General features: G+C 30.2%; 1 long non-coding RNA gene across 1 annotated transcript; it reads right to left on the bottom strand.

Annotated features, from left to right (window-relative positions):
• Positions 1-5,069: 5,069 nt before the first annotated feature.
• Positions 5,070-8,071, bottom strand: LOC132736643 (uncharacterized). Its single transcript, XR_009626601.1, has 3 exons — positions 7,928-8,071; positions 6,007-6,100; positions 5,070-5,157 (listed from the first exon to the last, which is right to left on the bottom strand). It is a non-coding gene; the product is annotated as an uncharacterized LOC132736643 (long non-coding RNA).
• Positions 8,072-27,600: the final 19,529 nt, after the last annotated feature.

Genomic DNA, 27,600 nt, shown 5'->3' with positions numbered 1-27,600 from the left:
TTTTCAGTCCTTCATATTAGGGTATATTTATATATTTTTGGCTGATTCAACTAAAATACAACAACTGGAACTGGTACCAATTTATTTCACAGCTTTATACATTACTTTACACTACTAAACAGATTAGAGATCATAAAACTGGTCGAATGTTTGAAAAATTCATCACCAAAATGAAATAATCTGTATCTGCTATAACTATTAAAAACACTGTTTTCCGTATATAGGTAGTATATAAAAAATCTCATTTTTTTCTTAAAAAACTATTTATATATGCGTGTTCTTCAAGTATGATGTGGACAATGACTTTACCAAAAGTTTTAAATAATCAAATTGATATGTCACCGTGGAAAATTTTTCATTATGCAGACTAAAAGAGTAGCACTTTTATTTACAAAATTTACTTATTTAAAGGTGAGACAATTTAACTTTACCATCCAAATAAGAGTTTTACTTAACATTTGGATTAAATCAGTTAAAATTGTTGTTACATTTAAATATTACAACCATAACAACAGTCAAATATATGTTTCAATTTTGATTTTTGCTTCTTACTGACATAATTAAAGTATACCCCACCCACTTTTTAGCATAAAAATCACTTTTCACAAAAAAATAATCAAGACTGCTTATAGGCAGCATATTTCACTTTTAATTATGGCATGGAGAAATGAAGTATATTGTAAGGCTATTTGTCCGTCTGTCAGTCTTTTTGTCTCCCTTATTGTCACACCTACCGTAAATATCTCAATAGCTAAAAAGGCCAAAAAATTCGCAACTTAGCAAAGAAGTAGCTTTGATGTAGGGAGAAAGATTTTTATGCATTTAGACTATCTGTTCTTCAACTTAGCAGAAAGATGGCTAAATGTATGGCAGAAAAAAACTTATTGTACTTATAGGTATGTCTATTTGCCCATCAGTCTGTTTCTTGTCTTTCAGTCTAAATATATTGATGGTACTGAGGCCTTAAAATACAAAATGTAGCAGAAAAATAACCCTTGAGCTAGATATTCCAATTTGACCAACAGTCTGTGTAAGATCCTCATAATATGCCCCCTTAACAAAGTGGAAAAACTGTAAATAGAATATAATGATCACAGTGTTTTGACAGAATTCACTAAATGTCACATTAGATACTGACAACAAACAAGAGGGCCATGATGGCCCTGAGGTCGCTCACCTGTATATAGGCCCCCGGAGCGAGGCCAGTTTAAACCCAAGGGCTTTTATTTGAACAAACTTGGAAGACACCCATTAGAAGATGTTTAATGATGTTAAGTTTTTACTATACATATATAATGAAAAACAATGACCTCCCCCACCCCCCTGGTAGGGCTAATGTTAACCCAAGGGCTTTTATTTGAACAAACTTGGTAGACACCTATTAGAACATGTTTCATGCTTAACATCTAAGCTCTAACTCATTGGGTTTTTTAAAATAATATTTTTTAAGTTTTTACTATACACATATAGTTAAAAACAATGACACCCCTGGGGCGGGGCCAGTTTTGACCCCAGGGCTTTTATTTGAACAAACTTTGTAGACACTTAGTAGAAGATGTTTCATGCTTAATACCTAAACAGTAGCCCTTTGGGTTTTTTCAAAGAAGATTTTTAAGTTTTGCTATACACATATAAGGAAAATCAATGACCCCTGGGGCGGTGCCAATTTTGACCCTAGGGCTTTAATTTGAACAAACTTTGTAGACACTCACTAGAAGATGTTTCATGCTTAATATCTAAACTCTAGCTATTTTGGTTTTTTCAAAGAAGATTTTTAAGTTTTTGCTATACACATATAAGGAAAATCAATGACCCCTGGGGCGGGGCCAATTTTGACCCCAGGGCATTTATTTGAACAAACTTGGTAGACACTCACTAGAAGATGTTATATGCCATATATCTAAGCTTTACCTCTTTGGGTTTTGTAAAAGAAGATATTTAAAGTTTTTTCTTTTGGTTGCCATGGCAACCAGAGTTCTGCATGGAATTAAATTCTTTGAACAATTTTTAAAGGTAACCACCACAGGAACATTCCTGTGAAGTTTGGATGAAATTGGCTCAGCGGTTTATGAGGAGATGTCATTTAAAGTAAAAGTTTACGGACGGACGCCGGACGGACGGACGCCGGACGAAAAGCGATCACAAAAGCTCATCCTGTCACTTTGTGACAGGTGAGCTAAAAATGCCCAATATCCTTCAGGAAATAAATAGTATAATCCTTGTAAGTAGATTTTGTAAATGTTCAAGAATTTCATTTACTATAAATGAGATGGATATAGTCAGCAATATCTGTAATTATTCTTTCAGATTTTGTTACTCGAACTTTACCTCTGAAAATAGCCTTCTCAAACCATCAGTTCCGTTACGTTTATATACAATACATAAATGGCAAAACTTAAGACCACTTCCAGCAATCAACCTTGCAATACCCTTGCTGATAACTTTCTTATCAATTATTGATTGTAATGACGCGATGTTTCTGGAGATATTGCAGGCATATTCATAAGATTGAACTGCTTTTTCTAAACTAAATGACAGTTCTGTTTTAACATTTTCATCTGAATGCACAGAATTTACCAAAGTCTGCAACGCAATAACACTTTCTTGTGCATTGTGAGCAGTATATGAATTCCCAAGTAAATTCCGCACTAATGCCCTCTGCTTGTAAGAGATCAGGATACGTTCTTTGAAAAATTTTAACCTGTCCATAAAACCTTGTACACACTTCTGAAGGTAATGGTATTTATTGCAGTTGTATACAGCATGCAGGAGGACTTTGCAGTCAAAGGATTTAATGTTATGTCCTTTTAATATTACTGGTAAACTGGAACACTTCTGCAAGAAATCAAAGAACCTGTCTAGAGCTTCATTTATACACATGTAATCAATTGGTTTGCCTTTGTAGAACATGGACTGGCCAGCCATGGACAAACCAGTCACTTCTTTTGCCTTTTGTGACATTTTCCTTTGTGGCATTACATATGTAGAAAATGTACTGGAATCATGTACAGCTGCTATCTGAGTAATATGTGATGTTCGTTCTGAAATAGACAAAAAAAGTGATAAAAGATAAGAACTACAAATTAACAAGGGCAACATTGTCACAATATACCCCCGTCACAAAAGCTTTTCAATATAAATGAAAGACAACACAATCATATTTAAGATTGGCTGTGTGCCAGGCTCTAAGCTCATAGATAATTTCAAACTTTAAAGAATTATGTTATATTTATTAAGCTGCATACTGTCACATACTATCAAACAATGTGTAAATTTGTTTACCTATTCTGAATAAAATAATACAAGAGCCCGGTTTGAGCCGGGTGATGCTCCGCGAATAGGTTTTGGACAGAGGAAAGTACACCTCTTGTAGTTTCAGAGTTATGTCCCTGGAAAAAGTTCAAAGTGCAATAATTCCAAAATAAGGTAACGCACTTCTAATCAATGTGATCTATCAACCTACAGAGTTTCTTGATGATATCTCTTATGATTTCCGAGTTATGTCCCGGGAAACTTCAAAAAGTAAAAATAAACAAAGGGCAATAACTCCAGAATTAGTCAAGGCAGAGTTATGAACTTATGATTCTTGTGCACTGCACATCTACCCATTGAGATATATTTACCTACAATGTTTCATGTTGATATCTCTTATAGTTTTACAGTTATGTCCTGGACAAGATTTTTTTAAAAGGGGAGATAATTAAAAAATGAGGCATGACAGAGTTATGGCTCTTTTGCACTGCACCTCTACTCAATGAGATCTATCTACCTACAATGTTTCATCTTGATATCTCTTATAGTTTTAGAGTTATGTTCCGGACAAAGTTCAAAGTGTTAAAATTAACAAAGGGCAATAACTCCAAAATTAGGACAAAAAGAGTAATTCTTCTTATGCACTGCACATCTTCTCATTGAGATCTATTCACCTACAAAGTTTCATGTTGATATCTCTTATAAATTTAGATTTATGCCCCGGACAAGATTTTTCTATAAGGGGAGATAATTCAAAAATATGGCAAAATAGAGTTATGGTTCTTTGACACTGCACTCCCCCTCAATGCCCTCTACCACTGTATGAAGTTTCAACAAAATATCTCCAAGGTTTTTCAAGTTATGCTCCGGACAAGGCAACGGATGGACAGACGGACGGACAGACAGACAGACAAGGCACCGACTATATGCTCCCCCAAAATTTTTCGGGGAGCATAATAATGCTTGCGACAGGCTTGCATAATGTAATTTTACTCAACAATAAATTCAGTATTGAACTTATACTCATTCAATTATGCTTTATATAACAAGAAATTGTTAGGCCTACACCCTTGTCAACAGTCAAAACAGTCAACCTTAAAAGACAAATCAACAAAGTGCTACAATTCAAAACTTCTGGTACTCAGACTGTTGACTTTTTTCATATCACAAGTACTTTTGTTATATTGTTTTTTGGAATGCCTACCTGAAAAACTACCATATGCCTTCCCACTCCCTCTTTTCTTCCACCCAGCATCCACATTGACTTCATTTTATTTTTCTGCCTACATCGAAAAAAAATGTAAACTCATATCAATACTTGAAATTGATAGCTTATATAAAACATGTTTCATAACATATAAAATCAGTGAATTCTGAAATGTAAGAAGATTAAAAGGTTTAACTTAAAATCATAGTTATGTGAGCTGAAACCTAACTTTATTGTTTAGAAACTATACAAGAGCCATAACCATACATGGACAATGCTTATTATAATAAAAAAATGTTTTAGAGAAATAAAATTCATAAATAAATGACATAGCTGAAATTCAGTAATTTAACCTTTAATGTCAAGGTCATTTACATGTATATGTCAGTAAAGTACAGTTAAATAAACATCAAGGTTCTTTCCTGAATGATGCTGTTTCTGAATATGAAGTCAATACATTCACAAATAACAAAATTATAGCCAGTTACAGTAAGAACAAGATAATTTTAAATAATTTGACCAGTCAAGGGTAATGAATGTCTGGTTACAGTCAACTTATAGGCATTGGAGAAATTAACAGGAAGTTAACTTTGTAACAATTAATCTCTTACTCTCAATTCAAGTTAACTTCCTGTTGCAAATACTTCTCAGTACTGGCTTTGGCAACATCCTCTAATGCCTGTCCAGCTTCATTCTGTCTGAAAATAAAAATGTTTTTATGTTAAAGCAACTATGTTGAAAAGAATAATTTGTTTATTTTCATAATTTGAATAAAGGACATAATAACATTAACTACCAATGTTATAAGTAATATATGTGCAGCTAAAATGATTCATTTCAACACCACTACTATTAAACCTGTGTAGCAGGATGGAAACAAAGGATACTCCCCAAATTAAACACACAGGAGATTAGTAAACTGTACAAAATTATTACTTTTCATTGTGATTAATATTTGCATGTATGCTTGTTTACTTATACATGTTGTATACATGTACTATAATATGGTGGTTAAATTTCTGTACATGTACTATAATATGGTGGTTAAATTTCTGTAAGTGGTTGCCTGTAATAGTCTGGGCAAAATTTACAGTTAGAAATGTATATAACTGGACTGGACAAAAATTACAGCTAAAAAATGTGTAAAACTTGCATATCTTTTAAAAAAATTCAGTGGCTCAGATCATGATACAGTCATATTAATATGCACAGTTCCTCTTGGTAGAGTTTTTTTTCTATTAATATCCAATGAGTTCCACTGGAACTGTTCCAGTCATTGGTTGCTTCCTGAGAAGTAGCCATAAAAAACAATCTTAAATCTGAAAAGGCTTGAATGGGCATATATTTGTGTAAAAGTACTGCACTAAAAAAAGATTCTACTATGCCCAGCTCTCTTTGGTCCTAAGGAAATCTTCCTATAATATCAAACAAGCAGATACTCTGAAAAAAAATCAGATGTTATTGGTAGCATAAAAGCAATGTAAGTATTTAACATCCACATAAGTCAACAAAAACTAAGTTACATTTCATACAGTACATGTACCTACCTCCTAACAAGCAAGGAATGGTTGACAGGTGGAATGTTTAATGCTGATAAAATACTGTATATCTGTCTAACACCAACTCCAGAATGTGTAATAGCTGAAAAAATGAAAATAAAAATTGTATATGTACTAAATTAAACAACTGAAATAACAGTAAGCAATTAATAAATTGGGTATTTTAAACTAAATGGTACTTTGAATAATAATGACAGCTTTGCTTTATTTATTCTATAACAAGGCCTGTGCGACAAGGTTTGCATAAGGTTAATACATATCTATTATTATCTTGATTAATTAAATGAATAGTCAATACTAATAATAGCCCATTTTCAAACATGGCAAATGTGCACTCACCATTGATTAATGCCACAGTCTTATGATAAATTTGGAGTGTATGGGCTACATCATCATGATACCTGAATATTGTCTTAAAGACGCCATGTGATATTAAATACGTGTATTCAAAAATCATTCTGGTTGGGGAAAAAAAACATAACAACTATGCTGTTGACTAGACTGTACATGTAGCACTGGCTTCATTTAGGCAGGGCTATTTTCACAGGTTGGGGAAGCTGGCCTTCCATTTATTTTGGGGTAAATAAAAAAATATTTCCTTCATATCATATTTGCTCTCATATTTACATCTACATGTATAGACGGAAACAAGACAACTCACCCCCCAGACGATTCACCCCCCAAAACCAAGACAACTCATCCCTCAAGACAGTTCACCCCCCATAATAGATAAGACAATTCACCCCTCATGTTTATTGTTACAATAATCAAAAAGTCAGTTAAAAAGTTTCAAAATTTGATGTATATTAATTTGTTATGTTATTTTATTTTATTCAATTACATCAAATAACACAGAGTTTATATTGAGGGAAATGCCCATAGTGTATGCACTTTTCATAAACATATTATCTATCATGTATTTAATAGTCTTGATATTTTTATTGTTTATATAATGCAAACATGTACAACTATCTGCAGGAATAATTTAATTATCCATTATCTTAAAGTGCTGAAAAACATATTGTTTAATCTACATCCACTCTTTCATCAGAATCACTTAACACCTTGCTTTATAATCAATTAAGGATGAAAAAGTGTTAAGGGATAAAGGGCTATTAAAAGTATACAAACGTCCACTCGAAATGTCATATTTCACAAGAAAGCATGTCTTGAATGGCTTCTCAAAAAAATTTAATTGGTCGTGCTTGCACAAAATTTATTTGTAGATAATGTGTCATAAGCATCCAAATGAGTTGTTAGAATGAAAGAGATTTAAGAGCAAATGATTATCACATGTTAATATCTTTGATATGTCATCTTATAATAACATTGATAGCACTTAAACAAATTAAGACAAATTTATGGTGAATTTGTAATTTTTACAGTTCTTATGTAAAATAATATGTAAAAATATTAACACATAGTAACAAATATTATTTTGAAGTAATAAATTATAATAATTAATTTAAATATGACTAAATATTTTATAAATATTAATTATGTAAAGAAACACAACAAATTTGTTTATTGCATATTCTAATTTTAAGATAAATTTCATCAAAATTAAAATTAAAGAAATGGGGGGTGAATGGTCTGTGTCATTTTTCCAATAATGTGGGTCGAAATGTCTGGTGGGTTAATTGTCTTTGATACCTGAAAAATATAGTGGTTTTCTACCCTATATACAACTCTGTGGTAAATTGTATCCTGACCTGTGTAATCTAAGCTTCAGTTTATTGTGAGTTTGAAAGGGCCAGCTTTGTCACAAAAATATTAAATAAGTTTCCCAGCAAACTTTTTGTTCTGAAAGAGATTTTATGTGATTTTGTGAAAAACTGATTGAGCACTGGTACGGTTAATTGATAAAATACAGTTATTTTGAAATATGATTTTCAAAAACACAACTTACCAATTGCAAGCTTTGTGTTCATGTCGTAGACTTTCCCATGCTTACGACCAGTGTGCACACGTTTGACTTTGCCGCACTTCTGACAAGCGATGTCAAGAACACTGGTAAGCCCAAAGTTCTTACTGTTTACTGTGTTTTCCAGATATAAAGGGTTGGCAATTCTATCAAGTTTTCCTGAACCCTAAAGTCCGATGGCGATGTATAATTGTGATCATAAGATCTTCTTTCGACTATCGCAAATGTTCTAAACTTGGTGTTACCTGCTTAAGATTACGTTTCTTAAATCTTCCGCATTTCTTTCGAGAGGTATTTCGTACTTCGTCTAAAGTAGCCAGAAACAAGGAAGTCAATGTAGACAGGCGCATGTTTGGGTATTATTATTTTAAAACAAAGCGCCACGGTGATGCATGTACCGTATATCGTTATTTGTTGTCGTAAAAAAAAATCAATTGACAGAAACATTTATCTCTTCAAATTTAAATGGGTATCACACATGAATAATTAAAACAAACTTGCCTGTCTAATATTATCGGTAGAATATCTTACAAATTAAAAAAATTGTTTACGACATTGTTACTGAACTACCGTAATTTGTAAACGCTCCTACATCCTTAAGTAGGGAACACATCTTATGTTATTTTTTTCCTCGTCAAACTTCTACGTTTGCTGTAGTCTTAGATTTAAAATCAAATAGATTTCAAAATTGATAAACCAGCTTGAAATATAAATAGTCGTATCCACATAAGAAATAATCAGTAACACAAAGTAAAGATCAAAAGATCATTTTCCACTTAAACTCATTTATGATTGACTGGGAAAATATCTACAGCTTCTTTTCTTATGTTAAAAATAAATTCTTGAAAATTCGCCTTAATAATGGGTAATAGGTTCTTAGTTTGCTTCTGTTTTTATTGTTATTTTTGTTTTAACCGTATAAATTCTTTCTAAAAAAATGCATAGCCATATTTGCGTTAGTATGTGCTATAGGTATATTTGTTATCATTTTATCATTCCCAAGTGATAAACATCACACAACATTTTAATTTTTTTCAGTATATCTTAAATGAAAGATGCGTCATTGTTCCGTTTTCTTAGTTTACTTTTTACAGATTATATTTGCGCATTTAGCAGTTGTTAAGAAATCGATTTATTGTTCACTTCTTTACTGTTCAACATTTTATGCGTTTTTTTTCCATAAATTCTACAGGATGTTTATAATCAGTTTTAAAATTCTTTAGTTTTTTATTGGGGATAGTAAATATTCGCCCTTGTACGGGTTCATAGTTTCTTATTGTGAGTATGTGTTTTAATAAGTGAAACGATATTATGTCAATCTATTGTTAAAATTGAAGTGAGTGGGTGAAAAGTATTTTGACTTCTTTTCACATGATGCGAACTATATACCTTAAACGGATTTTAGTTTTCTTTTTGGGACATATTAATTGGCATGAAAAGCATCAGCAACATTCTACAACACGAGGTTAAAAAAAAAAATTGTCAATATTTTGATATTATAAAAAAAGGAAACTGAATAATGAATAATTATTAATGAGTGTACGGGATTCATTAATTAAAACTTCTTTAATTCCTAAAGTAAACTAAATAATACGTCCTGTCTTAGAGTCATCGATAAAAAAACTAAAAGTGGAATATTGAATTCCACCTTGAGTTGTATTTGCACTGTTTCATCATAAATCGTGTTTTATATGTTTCGCCATTGTGTAGGTTTTTATTAGTTTTAAAATTTAAAAAAAAATTGATAAATCAGCTTGAAATGTAAACATTCAGTTACGAAAATGTAAAAAGCGAAAAATAATTTTCCACCTAAACTTATTTATGATTGACTGTTAAAATTCTACACCTTCATTTATCATGTAAAAAATAAATTCTTTAAACTTCGTCTAAATAATGGGTTCGTAGTTTGTTTGATGTGAGTTTTGTTCCAGTTATAGTTGTTGTTATTGTGTTAGCCTTATGCATAGCCATATTTTCAATAGCCCTAAGAAAGATTAGTACTATTTTTATCATTCCTTAGTAATAACTTATAACATTAACAAATTCAAACCCACTTTAAGTGTTTTATAGCATACCTTTTTAAGTAATATTCGCCTTGTACGGGATTCTTTATTTGTAATTGCATACATTCGTTTTGATAAGTAAAGGATAAAAAAATAATCTATAGGCATCATCAAGTAGGTGTAAAGTATTATAGCTCAAATTATAAATATACAAAACATATACCATAGAACGGAACCTAGTTATATTTTAGTCATTTTAATTGGAAAGAAAAGCATCAACAACATTATACTACACAGTCGTTGTTAATGAGTTTTAAAATGTTTGAGGCAATATCTTGATATTTTAAGAAAAGGAACCTGAATGATAACTAATTATGAATCAAACCGAGCCTGCAACATTTTCAATTTTGCCGTTTTGGGCTTTCTTTAGGGATTCCATCTTTTCTCTATTTATAATATTTCTATAATTCATTACTGATAAGGGTAAAGAATTAACAATATCATACTATATTTTAAGTGTTTTAAGTATAATAATTAGAAATGATGCGTCCTTGAGCTGTTTTTTAGTTCATATAAGCGCATCTATTCAAATGTAAAGTAAATAATACTTCCTGTGTGAGAGTCATAATTAAAAAAAAAGTTGAGAATAAATTGCCCTTCTGATGTTTTTGTACTGTATAATTTACAGGTTTTAAGATAAAATTCGCCATAGTGCTCGTTTTTATTAGTTATAGAATTCAATAAATTTGATAAATCGACTTGAATTATAAATATTTGTATCCACCCAAGTAATTATCAGTAACGAATAAGAAAAAAAAAGAAAGATCATTTCCACTTAAACTTGGAAAAGAATATACAGCTTCTTTTCTTATGTTAAAAGTAAATTCTTGAAAATTCCTCTTAATAATGGATTCTTAGTTTTATTTCTGTTTTTATTGTTATGGTTATTTTTACCTTATTTTTTTTAAATGTGTAGCCATATTGCTAAAGGAATATTTGTAATGATTTTATCATTCCCTAATGATTAAGTTATAAAATAAACACCATATAACATTTTATTTTTTTAAGTATATCTTTAAGGAAAGATGTGTCATTGTTCTGTTTTCTTAGTTTGATTTTTAAAGATGATAGTATCACATTTATTTAACAGTTGGTTAAAAGTTTATTTATTGTTCACTGATCAACATTTTATGTATTTCATTTTATAATTCTTCAAAATATTTAAAATCAGTTTTAAAATTTTTAGTTTCTATTGCAGAAAGTAGAGATTCGCCCTTGCACTGGATTCATAGTTTGTTATTGTGAGTGAGTGTTTTAATAAGTGAAAGGATACTATGTCAATCGATAGTTAACATTAAGTTAGTAGGTGAAAAGTATTTTGACTTCTTTTTTCATGATTCAAACTATATACCTTAAAACGGACCTTAGTTTTCCTTTTGGATCATTTTGATTTGGGAAGAAAAGCATCAACAACATTTTACTACACATTCGTAGTTAATGAACTTCAATTTTTTTTAGTCAATATTTTGATATTACAAGAAAAGGAACCTGAATAAAAACTTATTATGAATGAGTGCACGGGAATCCCGTTGATTGAAACTTGTTTAATTCCTAAAGTAAACTAAATAATACCTGTCTTAGAGTCATAACTGAAAAAAAGGTTGCAAATTGAATTCGACCTTACTCTTTCTACTTGTTTGCTGTGACTTTTCATGGAGAATTTGATCTTTTATTATTTTTTTTTTTGATTTTTTTAAGAATAATGTTTGTGTGAATTTTTTTTTAAAAAGAGAAAGAAAAAGATATCAAATATAAAATTTTTTTAATAAAACGGCTTGAAACGAAACTATTCTCTTCCAAATAATCATATAAGTTCAAAAGTCAATAAGTAAAACCTTTTCTGTTATAACGTTATTTAGATGGACTGAAAAAAATCTGCAGCTTCAAATTAACTGTTTAAACATGAATTTGTTAAGAAAACCTTTGGTGTATTTTCCGCTTGAAAATAGTCGAATTCGATAAAACGGGTTGCATGGGAACTTTTCTTTTCCGTAAAGAAATAGTAAAAAACCGTAACGAAATAGTAAAAAACAAAATCAAAATATTTTTCTACTTACACTTATGTATAAATGACTAAAAAATCTATATTTTTGTTTCCGCATAGTTATGTGAAATGTACTATTAGTGTTTGCTTAAGGAATATCTGTAACTTTTTTGATAAAGTTATTGAGTAAACAACATCATAGAACATTAAAGTAAATCTTTAAGAAAAGATGCGCCTTTGCACTGCTTTTTAAAGATTTTATTTTGAAGTTTTTGGGAGTTTATTGATTGTGCACTTCTTTACTAAAAGTGTTATAACTTCAACTTGTACGCCATTTTTGAATATTTGTATAGTAAAGAGTGCGCATATCGTATAGTAAAATTCGCCCATATACGGGATTCTTAGTACGTATTTTGATTCGCCTTTGTGCAGGTTTATTTTTAAAAGAAATTAAAAAGTTAGAACAGTTGTTTCTCTTTCTACAGATTAGTTGTTACTTTTCATACGAATTTGTTTTTTTTTTATTTCTATGTATAATGTTTGTTTCATTAACTACATTAGAGAGAACAAATACTATTGTTCTTTTTATTATGATTGTTTTTTTTTTCTCATTAAACTTTTTCCGTTTACTTTTAGTATTTAAGCAAAATAAATTCGATAAAAGGGCTTTAAACGAAAATATCCTAATCCAAATAAGTGATAATCACTAATGAAGAACATCAATAAGTTAAACATTTTTCTGTTAAAACTTATTTATGATGGATTGAAACATGTCAGCAGCTTAATTTTCTATGTTTTAAAAGGAATCGTTTGAAGATAAAATTCGCCTTAATACTGGGTACTTAGTTTTTTTACAGTATATTTCCCAATATTTAGCCGTGTTACGAGTAGCTTGTTCTTTAACAAATAAAACATGGCCTTGAGGGCAATACGAAAGTTTATGGACTGGTTGCTAAACTTGAATTTGGCCCAAAATACCATGTTTTATTTGTTATATTATACCGAATCTAAAACAGTGAATATAAATGTGTTTCGTAAAAACACAGTTCGCCTGCATACATAGTTCCGACTTTTGTCATTAAACTTCGTCTTTTTTGTTGTATTGTTAAAGTGAAAATAGACAATTCGAATGAAACTACTCTTATCCACATAAGTAATAATCAGTTATGAAAATGTCAGAAGTTTGAATATTTGTAAAGTAAAGAAAGTGCATATCGTATATGATCCAGATGAAGACTTGCTTTTTGAGTTAACAGCAATGCCTTTATTTATTTCAAGAATAGAAGGGGGACAACTTCACATAACTTCTCTTGTTAGTAAATTTCAACGAATTCTTTACTGGTGTTTAATCTCGCCAAATAGAGTTTGGTTACAAAGCTGACATAAAACATTTATGAAAATGTCAAAATGTATAACATTTTGAGTTTTAAACTGATTTATGATTGACTGAAAAAAAAGTTACAGCATAAAATTTCATTCTGGACGATTCGCCTTAATACTGGGTTCTCACTTTTTTTTTGTGATTCTGGACGATTCGCCTTAATAGTGGGCTCTTACTTTATAATCTGTGATTTCTGTAGGTGTTGTTTTTGTTTTCCTGTTTCTTTCTAATAAACATGCATGGCATATTTCCATTTGATGTGCTGGAGGAAATATCCATCATGTTATTATCATTCTTTGCCATAAAGTTATAAAATTACAAAAGCATCACACGACACTTTTAGATGTTTTTTTTTAATAAGATACTCGTCCTTGTACTGTTTTCTACATTTACTTTTTAAAGGTTTTATTCATATAATAATTTGAAGATATTTAATGCAGTTTGTAAATAATGCACTTCTAAACTGTCAGAAAATCAAAATTGTATGTGAATATTTTTATAGATTCTACAGCAAACTTGTCATTAGTTTAAACATTATCAGCGGGTATTGCTCGTAGATAATATTCGCCCTAATACTGGATTCCTAGTCTAAAAATGTAAGTATGTGTATAAACAATCTTATCTATTAACATCTAGTGGAAAGGTAAAAAGTAGTTTATCTAGTGGATATGTCAAAAGTAGTTTAACTCGCATTTCATGATTAAATATATAATTAAATACATATATCTTCTTTCATGTAAGTGTGTATTCTCTCACTGCACAGGGAAATTGAAATTTCCGTGGAATTTTGTAGAAATTTTAGTTTGTAATTACAGATATCACTAAATAGAAATAATAAAGTCTGTATAAATCAATGGAATCAAACCAAAGTGAATGTTAATTATTGATCGTGTTGACCTGATTCAATAATGGTAGTGAAAATATGATGGATACAAATATTTATAATTCAAGTCGATTTATCAAATTTATTGAATTCTATAACTAATAAAAACGTGCACAATGGCGAATTTTATCTTAAAACCTGTAAATTATACAGTACAAAAACATCAGAAGGGCAATTTATTTTCAACTTTTTTTAATTATGACTCTCACACAGGAAGTATTATTTACTTTACATTTGAATAAATGCGCTTATATGAACTAAAAAACAGCACAAGGACGCATCATTTCTAAATATTATACTTAAAACACTTAAAATATAGTATGATATTGTTAATTCTTTACCCTTATCAGTAATGAATTATAGAAATATTATAAATAGAGAAAAGATGGAATCCCTAAAGAAAGCCCAAAACGGCAAAATTGAAAATGTTGCAGGCTCGGTTTGATTAATAATTAGTTATTTCTCAGGTTCCTTTTCTTAAAATATCAAGATATTGCCTCAAACATTTTAAAGTTCATTAACAACGACTGTGTAGCATAATGTTGTTGATGCTTTTCTTTCCAATTAAAATGACTAAAAATATAACTAGGTTCCGTTCTATGGTATATGTTTTGTATATTTATAATTTGAGCTATAATAATACTTTTCACCTACTTGATGAAGCCTATAGATTATTATTTTATCCTTTACTTATCAAAACGAATGTATGCAATTACAGTACAAGGCGAATATAACTTAAACAGGTATGCTAAAAACACTTAAAGTGGGTTTGAATTTGTTAATTTTATAAGTTATTACTAAGGAATGATAAAAATAGTACTAATATTTCTTAGGGCTATTGAAAATATCGCTATGCATAAGGCTAACACAACAACAACAACTATAACTGGAACAAAACTCACAACAAACAAACTACGAACCCATTATTTAGACGAAGTTTTAAGAATTTATTTTTAACATAATAAATGAAGGTGTAGATTTTTAACAGTCAATCATAAATAAGTTTAGGTGGAAAATTATTTTTCGCTTTTTACATTTTCGTAACTGATTATTACTTATGTGGATACGAACGTTTTCATTTCAAGCTGATTTATCAAATTTTTTAAATTTTAACATATAAAACACGATTTATGACGATACAGTGCAAATACAACTCAGGGTGGAATTCAATTTTCCACTTTTAGTTTTTTTTAACGATGACCCTAAGGCAGGACGTATTATTTAGTTTACTATAGGAATTAAAGAAGTTTTAATCAATGAATCCCGTACACTCATTCATAATTATTTATTATTCAGTTTCCTTTTTTTATATTATCAAAATATTGACAAAGTTTTTTTTAAAGTTCGTGTAGTAGAATGTTGCTGAAGCTTTTCTTTCCAATTAATATGTCCCAAAAAGAAAAGTAAAATCAGTTTAAGGTATATAGTTCGCATCATGTAAAAAGAAGTCAAAATACTTTTCACCACCTCACTTCATGTTAACAATAGATTGACATAATATCGTTTCACTTATTAAAACACATACTCACAATAAGAAACTATGAACTCGTACAAGGGCGAATATTTACTATCCCAAATAAAAAACCAAAGAATTTTAAAACTGATTATAAACATCCTGTAGAATTTATGAAAAAAAACCGCATAAAATGTTGAACAGTAAAGAAGTGAACAATAAATCGATTTCTTAACAACTGCTAAATGCGCAAATATAATCTTTAAAAAGTAAACTAAGAAAACGGAACAATGATGCATCTTTCATTTAAGATAAACTGAAAAAAATTAAAATGTTGTGTGATGTTTATCTTAACTTTATCACTTTGGAATGATAAAATGATAACAAATATACATATAGCACATACTAACGGAAATATGGCTACGCATTTTTTTAGAAAGAAATATATACGGTTAAAACAAAAAAATAACAATAAAAACAGAAGCAAACTAAGAACCTATTACCCATTATTAAGGCGAATTTTCAAGAATTTATTTTTAACATAAGAAAAGAAGCTGTAGATATTTTCCCAGTCAATCATAAATGAGTTTAAGCGGTAAATGATCTTTTGATCTTTACTTTTTGTTACTGATTATTTCTTATGTGGATACGACTATTTATATTTCAAGCTGGTTTATCAAATCTATTTGATTTTAAATCTAAGACTACAGCAAACGTAGAAGTTTGACGAGGAAAAAAATAACATAAGATGTCTTCCCTACTATAACGTTTTTTGACACAAACATGATTATCAATAACAATTTAACAACAAATACCTCAATGTACTGAGGTTAATGATTTTTATTTAAAAACCTACAAAATGGCGAATTATATCTTAAAACATGTAAAACAGGATTGAGGATTATACAGTACAAATACAGACCAAAGGCGCATCACAACACCTACAGAAATCACAGATTATAAAGTAAGAACCCATTATTAAGGCGAATCGTCCAGAATCACAGAAAATAAAGTAAGAACCCAGTATTAAGGCGAATCGCCCATAATGATTTTGAGGCTTCAGTCAATCATAAATCAGTTCAAAACTCAAACTGTTTTACATTTTGACATTTTCATAACTGATTATTACCTATGTGGAAAAGAGTAGTTTCATTTCAAACCGTTCATCGAATTGTTTAATGAGCAAAGTCGGAATTATGTATTCAGGCGAACTGTTTTAGATTCGGTATAATATAACAAATAAAACATGGCATTTTAGGCCAAATACAAGTTAACCAACCAGTCCATAAACTAGCATATTGCCCTCAAGGCCATGTTTTATTTGTTAAAGAACAAGCTACCCGTAACACGGCTAAATATTGGGAAATATACTGAAAAAAACTAAGTACCCAGTATTAAGGCGAATTTTATCTTCAAACAATTCCTTTTAAAACATAGAAAATGAAGCTGCTGACATTTTTCAATCCATCATAAATAAGTTATAACAGAAAAATGATAAACTTATTGATATTCTTCATTAGTGATTATCCCTTATTTGGATTAGGATAGTTTCGTTTTAAGGCCTTTTATCGAATTTATTGTGCTTAAATACTAAAAGGAAACGGGAGAAGTTTAATGAGAAAAAAAAAACAATCATAATAATGATATTATCTTTTGATCTTTTTTTTTTCTTTTTTTTTCGAATTTTTTAAGAATAATGTTTGTGTGAATTTTTTTTTAAAAAAGAGCAAGAAAAAGATACAAAATATAAAAAAATAATAGAACGGCTTGAAACGAAACTATTCTTTCCCAAATAATCATATATTAAGTACAAAAGTCAATAAGTAAAACCTTTTCTGTTATAACCTTATTTGATGGACTAAAAAAATCTGCTGCTACAATTGAATTGTTTAAACATGAATTTGTTAAGAAAACCCTTGGTGTATTCTCAGCTTGAAAATAGTCGAATTCGATAAAACGTGTTGCATGGGAACTTTTTTTCCATAACGAAATAGTAAAAAACAAAATCACAATATTTTTCTACTTAAACTGATGTATGATTGACTGAAAAAAATCTATATTTTAGTTTCCTTTAATAACACATGCATAGTTATGATAATATGTACTATTAGTGTTTGCTGAAAGGATATTAATAAATTTTTTATCATTTCTTTATGATAAAGTTATGAAGTAAATAACATCATAGCACATTAAAGTATATCGTTAAGAAAAGATGCGCCTTTGCACTGCTTTTTAAAGATTTTATTTTGAAGTTTTTGGGAGTTTATTGATTGTGCACTTCTTTACTAATAGAGTTATAACTTCAACTTCTACAGCATTTTTTCATAAATGTTTAATATTTGTATGGTATCGTAAAGTACAAATCGCCCATATCGCTCATTCTCAATAAAACACAGCATTTTATGTTCCACTGGGTAGCTCTTATACGAAGGTTTTTCTTGAGGTCAAAATGTCGTTAGAAAGGTGGCTGCCACTTTGTCTAATAGGGACACTCTCAGTTTTACATTTCTATCTGTTATTTTTCTTTTACAAGTACCATTAATGCCCTAAAATGTAACATACGTTACTGTCGCCACCTAGAATTTTCAACTTTGAAATTGTGTTTCAGAAAAATAAGTTCCAGAATAAACGAAACATGTGCAATTAGTCATTGCTGTGTGTATATGCACTTTGATTATTGGTATAATGAATGATCAAATGTCGCCAAATGCATATAAATAATTAGTGACAAACCTAAAACAATAAGAAGTGAAACCCAAATTACATAATTGAATCGATGCATGCTTAATAATACAGCATATATATAATTATAAGTAAAAATAAGCTTGCAGCCTCTCAAATATAATTCTATTTTCGGAAATTTTCATTTTTTATTCAAATCTTTTCAACAGCACTTTAAAAAGAAACATACGTTACCATTATTTAAGAGCCAATCCATTCAAAGAAGAATCCAAACAAGAAAGAAAATTAACATGTGTGTAACTCTGATATATTAACCACAAATTATGGCGGCTTAAACGGTCTTGCGTCATTTTTAACCCACTTTCAATGTAAAAATGAAACATACGTTACAGAAACATACGTTATCAACTTTTTAAAGTAAGTTGATCAAAAGGGAAATTGAAGTCAGAAAGCACGTATAACATCAACATTAACTTCTATTTGACATTAGTAAGTAAATTTTGTTAACTTTGGTCGTGTTTTTACTTGTTTAAGTAACCACAGTGAAACAAACGTTACTTTTATCAAACAGACTTTATATTGTTTACACATGCATATATAAAAAACATAAAATCGCATTTTTATGACAATAGAATGATGTGCATTTGATTCCTAAATAAAAAAGTCGATTTTACATGTAAGTTTAAATTCCGTGATAAAGTTCATAAATAGGCGAGTGTGAAACATACGTTACTCCAACTTACAATTCAACAATTTTTGAAAATTAAAGATAAAGTTGGGATTAGCATGCCTGTTAGTAACGGTTACCTTGTATTAGATGTAAGAAGACACAAAATTGTTTTTACAAAGGAAAGATATGTTAATAATATGTTGATGTACCAACAGAAATGTTAAAAATATATTACAAGATATTGATGTTCTCAGCAACAACTAATTCGTTTCCGCAAAGAGCTTACTGGCCGTATTTCATTCTATATATAATAATGTTAAAATAATATCCATAAATATAAATTATTTTACAAAAAATAAAATTGTTTTCTCAACCTTTACTTGCATTTGAATAAAATGAAACATACGTGACATCCTATATGGGGATGAATATCAAACTGTTTAGTACTAAATTTTCCAAATATTAAGAAAGTGAAAAGTTGAATATTTTGAGAAAAAAATTGATAATACAAAAATTGTGTATGCATTCGACCTCTCATATATTATATATGATATATATCCTTTGAATGAAGACATAAAATAATCATTTTCAAAATTGACTATTTTTGCTTTCTACGAATATTTAACTTTGAAGAAATTGACTGAAAATTAGCAAGGTACCCAACTTCTTTGAATTTTCCTGGGTTAGAAAGTCCCTCTAGATAGAAAATTTACAGATTTTGATATATTTTACAGACATTTGTTATTAATATGCAGCCAATATGTTACATTATTAGATCTGAAATCTACGTTACCGAAGAAATACAGTGTCATTACCGAAATAAATGCCATCCTGTTATATCATAGTTTCTTGTTCAAAATATTTCTGGCAAACTTGCAAAATACCCTAAACATTTACTTCAGCGATAAAAAATGACACAATGACAACATCAAATTTTTAATATTTTTCAACCTCAAATGCTTTATTTTATTGAGAATGGGCGATATACGGGATTTTTAGTACGCATTTTGATTCGCCTTTGTGCAGATTTCTTTTGTAAAGAAATTAAGAAACTTAAAACAGTTGTTTCTCTTTCTACAGATTAGTTGTTACTTTTCATACGATTTTTTTTATTTTCATTTATAATGTTTGTTTCATTAACTACATAAGGGAGAACGAAATCTAATCATTATTTTTATTATTATAATGATTGTTTTTTTTTTTCTCATTAAACTTCTCCCGTATACTTTTAGTATTTAAGCCCGATAAATTCAATAAAAGGCCTTAAAACGAAACTATGTTAAAAGTCCTTTGAATCTGCTGATATATATTTTTAAATCATGTATCCCAACCTTGCCAACAAGATCCTTATTTAATTCGTTCAATTGCTTTTTTGTTTTGTTTGATACTAAATGCTATCAAATGATTATTTGTATTACAGATCTTGTTGGCAAGGTTGGGATACATGATCCGATATTACATATCAGCAGATTAACATAGTGTTCTGTAGTCTAAGAATACTATTATTCATCATATAAATGTTCACTAAATCACTAAAAACTGTAACAATATTTCTTTTCAAGCAATATTTTAAAAGAATGTGTAAATGGTATTTTTGTTTTATCAATCTTTGAAATACATAGAAAACGTGTCCATTGTATATCATGCAACATATATGTATATGGATTATCAAGTGATAAAAATAACGACAATAACTTAATTAGATAGGGCAACCTTATTCTACATACTTGTGTTTCAGTAATACTGGCAAGTTTATGTACACGTATGAAATATCGCAATACACTGACGACGCATGAACGGAATGTTCACCTGAGACAAGAATAAGCAATTAATTTTAACATCCTCTTTGTGATGTGATATTTTTCTTATAATACCAAACAATATTTTAAAATAAACACCAAAAACATCAAAACAAGGGAGGTAACTGATACGAAAATGATGTAAGTCGGTTTGGTAAAGTAAGCAGGCAAAAATGTGATGTTATAAAGTGACAATACGGACTGTTGCCCCATGATGCTACATTTGGCTAGAGTGCAAGTAAATAATGTAATGTTGACAAGTTATAATATTATGATTAAAGGGAAAAGCTCCGCCTCTACGGGCCTGCAAAACTTTTACAAATTTATAAACAACGTAAATGTAACAACATGTTCATATGAACCTTAACATACATAACATAAGATTGTTTAACTTACTTATTAGTAAATAATTCTAAATGGAAGCTTTGCAATGTAACTGCGATCGTTTTTGATTAACTGCCCTTTTATTTTACTTAAACTTTACATGTCCGCCTATTTGGCCGTAATTTGAGTATCAAGAACATCGCATACACATGCTATTATTGCATCATTGATTATTAATCAATCTTAAGCGTAAACTCTATGTCATTATGATATTAATGGATTCACATTATCATATATCAACTAGAACTATCGCTGAATGCGATTCATACCCCCACCAATGTCCTTGACAGAAGACGACTTGGAAAGGAGGTTAAGGGAATAACTTAAATGGCGCAAATACATAAAAAGAAATTATTTCTGGTGAAAAAAAGACTAATTGTACAGGTAAAAGTATAAATATTCATTATCAAATCATGTTCGAAACAGTTACAAATAACCTTTCATTTTCCCAATATTAAACTTTTTATAAGTCAATTTTTGACCTTAAAGTGTGGCCTTGACGTTCAGCTGGCACAAGGGTAAGATGGATTCTGCACATCGCCCAGTTGGGGTGAACATTTGAGTAAAGTTTGAAGAAAATCCTTCCATTAGTAAAGAATTTATAGAGCGGACACAACATATTGTCTAGTATTAATTGTATGTAAATTTAAAGACTTAAAAAGGGGCTTAACTTTGTCAAAATGCAATACAGAGTTATTGAAACTTGACCTGCTTATCGTAATTGTGACACCACATATATTTTTTAAGTTTCAAGCAAAAACCTGTGCTAATTTCAGAAAATTTTGACCTTCAAGTGTGACCTTGACCTTTAGCCGGCACAAAGGTGACATGGATTCTGCACATAACCTTGTTGAGGTGAACATTTGAGTAAAGTTTGAAGAAAATTCTTCGTTTAGTGTAGGATTTATAGAGTAGAAACAACATATTGCCTAATATTTGATTGTATGTAAATTTGAAGACTCAAAAAAGGGGCATAACTTTGTTAAAATGCAATACAGAGTTATGAAACTTGACCAGCATATCTTCATTGTGACCTTTCATATATATTTTAAGTTTCAAGCAAATACCTTTTCTAAATTCAGAAATATTCATATAAATGTTAAAATTTAAGAATATTTTCTAAGTCAATTTTTGACCTTCAAGTGTTACCTTGACCTTAAGCCGACAAAAGGGTGACATGGGTTCTGCACATTTCCTTGTTGAGGTGAACATTTGAGCCAAGATTGAAGAAAATCTTTCAATAAGTGTAGGACTTACAGAGCGGACACGACATACTGTCTATTATTTGTTTGTTTGATATTTGATCATTAATTGTGACCTTGACCTGACACATGGGCAACATGGGTTCTGCACATCCCCTTGTTGAGGTGAACATTTGAGCCAAGTTTGAAGAAAATCATTCAATTAGTGTAGGACTTACAGAGCGGACATGACATATTGTGTAATATTTGATTGTTTGATATTTGACCTTCAATTGTGACCTTGACCTTGAGCTGACACATTGGCAACATAGGTTCTGCACATCCCCTTGTTGAGGTGAATATTTGAGCCAAGTTTGAAGTAAATCTTTCAATAAGTGTAGAAGTTACAGAGCGGACACGACATACTGTCTTATATTTGATTCTTTGATATTTGACCTTCAATTGTGACCTTGACCTTGAGCCTACACATAGACAACATGGGTTCTGCACATCCCCTTGTTGAGGTGAACATTTGAGCCAAGTTTGAAGAAAATCCTTCAATTATTGTAGGACTTACAGAGCGGACACGACATACTGTCTAATATTTGATTGTGTTTGATATTTGACCTTCAATTGTGACCTTGACCTTGAGCTGACACATGGGAAACATGGGTTCTGCACATCTTCTTGTTGAGGTGAACATTTGAGCCAAGTTTGAAGAAAATCCTTCAATTGGTATAGGAGTTATAGAGCGGACACGAAAATGGAGACGGACCGACGGACGGACGGACGGACCGACCGACCGACCGACGCGACAAAGCGAATCCATTATAGCCCCCCCCCCCCACATTTTGTGGTGGGGGTATAATAAGCAAATTTTCATAATATATATTTATTTCAGAACATTTAATATTAGTTTTTAACATATGACATATTGTTTAACCAGTAAATGAAGTTCATCTTTATCTATTTATTACTGTCTTGTATTTTGTATTATTTTCAGTTCTTTTCCTTTATTGTTGCTGTTGTTGTTGTCATTGAAACAGGCATTTTCCAATAAATAATGCATTTTTATAGATACAAGAATGAACATGCATTGCCATGAAGCTTGTATTTCCTTGTATTGAAACCATACCAGTTTAATCTAAAATTACATTTGCTTTACATTCATTGTTTTCCGTGATACAACCTCAAACGGAAGCTGTTAAAAAAGGTATAGACCACAATAATATACATTATCTTCAAATGTCAACCGGTCATAAAATAGCAATAAGGAAATATTTGCTAGACGTTTGATGTTTGTATTGGTCGGAAGAAAAAAATAAAGTAAATCACTCTCTACGACAAAAGAAATCTAAGAAGGGAGTTATAAGCCAAAGATCTATATCATTTAAGATCTAAAATATAGTAAGTAGTTTATTATACCTAGAAGATTTCTACCTGTTATCAGAAAGAGTGGTATATTAAGAAGTATACAGACGCATTACTTCCTAAAAACATACCTCTAAATTCAACAAAATAATGTGAACTTTTATATTGGTTGAATTATTAAAAACATGTACAAGGTATGTCTAGTATCGTAGTTAAAAGTCATATTAGCATGTATGAAAGTGTATTTGGCTAATTTACATCCGCTAGAAATGCAAAAATCTTTTGATATACTTAAGAATTGTCAGTCTAATATTTTTGTCATCTTGAGTGGACAATGCTTTACATAATATGTGTACAGTTTGTAAGCACGACTTGTGATCAATTTCGCGGGTAAATGTGTCATATCATACAACAAATAGATAAAAAAAAACATTGGATACATTTATCTAAGTTTCGTATCTGATATTAAACCGACATGATTAAGAAACAGAAAAATATAATGTAAATGATAATGGTTGAAAAATAAATAAAAAGATAAATAAGTATTTTTATAGATTTAAAAAAATGTTTGAAACTTTTTATATCTGCAACCAATTGTCGTTTTTTTTGTCTTAAACAAACAAGCCAAGCAAGACTACGTATAAAATGCCATTAAAACAAATATAGAATTAACGTTAAAGATGAAAATCACAATTGTAAGGCCAGTGGTACAGCAAACTATGGTAAGAGGTGATACACATGATAAACGTGGAAAATCTCTTTGCTGATCGGATTGGCTAAAGATTCAATATTAAAACGGAATGGTAGCCTAGTACATAGAAAATGCCCCAAAACAAGCTGTTATCACTTGTGGGCAATATTTAGTTAATAAGTTTAGAATTCAAACGACTACGTCTGCAGACTATTAATTCAGTATTTGTTGTTACACTAGTCTAGACGGGGATCTTTGAAACGAAATTTACATCCAAAGTTATTTATTGTATATATCAGACATAATTTGTTGTTTTTTGTTTTTTTGTTGTTGTTTTTGCTAGACGTTCTTATAAATTGCAATGATCACATTTTTCTAATATCTGTTAAATGAAAAAGCGTCAACCTTCATATCCGACATATTTTTCAAATAATTTAAAAACAAAACCACGTCTTCATATGTGACCGCTTTACAAACGAGATAACACTTCCCAGCGCTTTTCAAAATCTATTTACTTTGTGTTTATATGATACATTCTTAAATTAGAGTCATTGTGTCTATGCTATGGTGCATAGAATAAATTGTCGTTCATATGGTACTCTTGCTTAATAATTCTAAGACATTTATAATAAGAATGCTAATAAAAGTAACGACGCGGGAAATGGTTTTATAGGAAGAGATACAACTAAGGTAATCAGACATAAAGTGGTGAACACAAAGTAAACAAAACTACTATGATGTACACATACGGGGTATCAAATATTTCAATAAATAAAGCATTTCGCGCGTTAAAGAAATGCTTAACATGTTTTTAGCAACTTGAATAATTAATCATTTCATCGTGCAAAGACTATATTTAGTTCTTTATTATTCATCATTGAGCAAACGTCTCACATGTATACTTAATATGCAAATCAGTGGAAATTGTAAGCCTTATGAGAAGACAAGTTGATTTATTGCAAGTCAAGGACAGATCACTACCTTATTAGAATAGCCGTTGATAAAGTCTCGGAATATAAATTGATTAGGCAGTAATACAGAATGTATCTAGTTCTTGAAAGTCATTTGCTAGTAAAGCAATTACAAGTATAAAATATCACCAACAATTACGTTGTTTAATTTATCCAGAAAGTGAAAGGAGTTTTGAGTTATGACACCACAAGCAATGCCTATCAAAATAATCTAAAATCAGTCAACTGTAATAAATCTATGTTACTTAATATATGCTTATCTACAAATATAATTTACAATTACAATGAATAGACGTCTAAGCTGTCTATCAGATTTGAAAAAAAAACAACAATTTGTTACGAGAAAAAAGACATTGCATCAATAACTGTCGTTTTAGGACAAGTATAGCATAGTAATTTGTCATTACTTTAGCAATAAAATTATATGAAATGTACAGGAAAATCAACTTAATATTTGACTGAGATAATAGACAAAATAAACACTGCAGTAATATTAGTATATTAAGTATTGCATCTATTAAAAATAGTTATATAAGTATTCTATATATTAAATACATCTATTAAATATAAATATTCCATGTATTAAAGACAATTATTTACTATAAGTATTGCATGTATCAAACGCGGCAATAACAAAACTGTCAAGGACAAGACCATGGAATAATCATGTAGAAAAAAATCCTCAGAAATGTTTAATATTTTATGCTCATCCTAGAAAAGGAAAATGACATCTGGATCATAACACCCTGAAATCTTAAATGTTCCCTGCTATAACCCTTTCAAAATCAAGATAATGTTTCATATTTGTTTTTATACTCGCTTTGTTGATATATATCTTAGGAGAATCGTTCCTTTTATATTGCGTATGTGCCATTCCTTACAAACACGATATTGCCTTTTATAGGATATTTATTCATTGAATCGCATACTTTTAGGCCTTACACTATGTACAAGTTTTAGCGTAATAATTTCAATAAATCAGTTTCATGAATTTTTTTTTATGATATATACTATCCAAATGTATCTCATAATGCACTGAAGAATAAAAATCAACGATAAATGACTTCTATTCTATTTAAAGTATAACATTCGTGGAAATCGTCTCTGTGGCGTCGTTCACTTATCGAGAAAAGATTGAACCTTCAAAAAATATGAGTAATCGATTCTATTGTCATTGCCAAACGAATTTTATATGACCTCATACATTTATCAAGTTTTTGTACCTAATCAATCGCCTATCTGTGGAAGCAGAAGAAACTGTTGATATAGTGAGTGTAATGAATGATACTGCCATCAAGTTAACGATACTTTTGTAAACATCAAGAAGAAATAAATGTACATATTGATGATAGAAAACATGTCAAAAGAAATAAATGATGATTTATCTAATTCCATTACGAATTATCAAAGCCATACACTTAATATATAATAACAGCGCACAATATTTTTCCTCTGTATCACTTTAACATTTAAAAATAAATGTTACACAAATTTAAGAAAATAAGATAGCAACAAAATGAAAAGTAGCAAGAACACTTCTATACGAGATGGTGAACCTGTGAGCATTTGTAACGAGATACTATGTCGTGGCCTCGTGTTGCTAAGTTGTGGCCTCGAGATAATCATTTGTAACGAGATACTATGTCGTGGCCTCGTGTTGCTAAGTTGTGGCCTCGAGATAATAAAGTCGTGGCCACGAGATACTATGTCGTGGCAACGAGTTACTAAGTCGTGGCAACGAGATACTATGTCGAAGCCACGAGTAACTAAGTCATGGGCACGAGATAGTTAAGTCGTGGGAACGAGATACTATGTCATGGCCAGGAGATTATTTGTCGTGGCCACGAGATGGTTAAGTCGTAGGAACGAGATACTATGTACGACTATGTATCTTATGCGCACGATATAAAAAATAAAACACACACATCCACGCACACGCACGCGCACACGCACACACACACACACATGTCACCTTTGTGTCACCGTAGTTTAATTTCATCATCATTTATTTCCTTTTTATGTATATACTTTTGAATGTACAATTATGTAAACAGGTCAAAATAGAAAAGCTTCAATCAGTCAGCAAGAGGTAAAACACCGAAGGGATATTTGTGGCCGGACGCGTAATTAGTGAGAAATGTCAAG

The sequence above is a fragment of the Ruditapes philippinarum genome, unplaced genomic scaffold (genome assembly GCF_026571515.1).
Source record: "Ruditapes philippinarum isolate M1 unplaced genomic scaffold, ASM2657151v2 ctg4180_1_1_1_1, whole genome shotgun sequence".
Taxonomy (NCBI): Eukaryota; Metazoa; Mollusca; class Bivalvia; order Venerida; family Veneridae; genus Ruditapes; species Ruditapes philippinarum.
Note: the sequence above shows the minus strand (reverse complement) of the source record. Positions and strands in the feature narration are given on the sequence as shown.